The 1,959-nt window shown below is 39.8% G+C and overlaps 1 pseudogene; it reads right to left on the reverse strand.

Annotated features, from left to right (window-relative positions):
• Positions 1 to 266: 266 nt before the first annotated feature.
• LOC132743372 (uncharacterized) lies at positions 267 to 1,601 on the reverse strand (annotated as a pseudogene).
• Positions 1,602 to 1,959: the final 358 nt, after the last annotated feature.

Raw genomic sequence — 1,959 nt, forward strand, 5'->3', positions numbered from 1 at the left:
AACATTAACCTGTGTTGTATAGGACGCTGTCTCTGTGTGAGGCTTTCTTCTAAGCTAAATTTTTATACTCTGCTTGGGGGTTGGTGTTGCAGATGTAGGGTTATTGGGCTTTCAACAAATAATGCATGCAAAGTATCGTCAGCATCCTCGTCGCTGCTGGAAAACATGTCATGCAATATTTGTCGAGTACTTGCAGACATCTGCGCAGGGGCAGTAGTATGTTCAGAGGGTATTTGACCACATGTCATGTCTACTTCAGACCCAGATCATATACAAACTATATCTGCTATAACAGATTCTGCATCGGACTTCGAGGCGCTTTCGGACTCTGTATCTGCTTCTCTTAATGCTGGAACTACCTCGGCAAAGGCAGATGTATCTGTACTTTTCTGCTGCCAGGAGTCAAACAAAGGTGTTGGGTACGTGAATTGTGGTGGACCGTGTATAACCCTCCTGCAATGCATCAAAGAATAAAACATACAAGTTACCTTTTATACGAGACCTCCAAATAACCTCCTGACCTTTAAATTGTTTGATATTTGTACCTGACATGCGTTTAAAATGTTGTTTAGCGTGTTTCCATGCCCTTCGATTTGACTAGTGTGCACTGTCACAATATCTCCCGTTTCCACATTTCTATATTTGGTCTTGAACGTGCACTTGTGGATAACGGAGTAAAATCTATACCCATAGTCGTTAAGGTCACAGTATGCGCTCCAACCATCGCTGTAAATGGTGGACCCATGCTCCAGGTGCATAATCAGTGGTACAAGTGTGTTCTGAGAACGGTCGTTTACAGAGTATAAGATGACAGTATTGCTATCTCTCTCCACCATTCCAAATATCCATATCTTAAGACTCCAATGTGGATTTCCTTTGTTGTGCGCAACTCTCCTACCGAAAAGAGAATCGTCAATTTCAATTTTACCGTTAAGTTTTGTGTTCCACACTTGTCTGTAGTGATACTCCATAAATATTTCTTTGTCAAAGCTGCCCCAATCAATTGCAGTACTCTTATAATGCACCCCGTATAACCGGCTACATTGATACAAGCTATGACCTTCCACAAACACCATTATATCTTGTATCGTTAGTTTAGATGATTCAAAGAAACTGTAATTCCTGGAAGCAACCTCGTGGTTCCTGTTTCTTAAACAGCGTACTGTGTAGCCCGTGCTTTTTCTCGAACGCTGAGATAATTTCATTATTCCACTACCAACTTGAACCAGAGGAAGGTGCATCTTGAGATTTACTCATGGAAGTAATGTTATTTGGTAGAAGTCCATGTTTGACACACCAGTTCACAACAAAACTGTATTCTTGACTAAATACGTTGTAGAAATTCCAAGGATTGTTAAAGTCTTTAATTTCTATATCCGTGGCATTTAACAATCGTTTTCTGTATCCCCCACCAAATCTATCCACCAAATCTCTATCTGTTGAAGACTCAGCCATTTTTCACCGAAGAATTTTACGAACTGTGGAAAGATTTGGTTATTGGGGTGCATTTTATAGGTACCTATCGCATGATTGAATGGGGCGCTATCAGGTATAAGCAGGATAATTACACGTGCATAACATGTATATTCGGTTTGCTATATGTAATATTCATACACTTTAATATCATTTCAATTGTCATTTTACATACCATTTTATGTTCATATATACATTTTATAGATTTCTCAGCTGCCTTCGACTCAGTGTGGCGAGCAGGGCTATGGCATAAATTGTCCAGTACTGGTATATCGGGCAAAATACTAACAGTTATTAAGAATATGTATTCTGATATTAAATCGTGTGTTAATGCCAATGGTCAAACTTCTGCCTTCTTCACCAGTTTCACTGGGGTACGACAAGGGGAAAATTTGTCACCGATCCTCTTCTCCCTATACCTGAACGACCTAGATTCTGTCCTGAGTCGAGATAATAACGGTATTATCATTGATTTTCACGTGAATA

Source organism: Ruditapes philippinarum, unplaced genomic scaffold (genome assembly GCF_026571515.1).
Source record: "Ruditapes philippinarum isolate M1 unplaced genomic scaffold, ASM2657151v2 ctg7277_1_1_1_1, whole genome shotgun sequence".
NCBI lineage: Eukaryota > Metazoa > Mollusca > Bivalvia > Venerida > Veneridae > Ruditapes > Ruditapes philippinarum.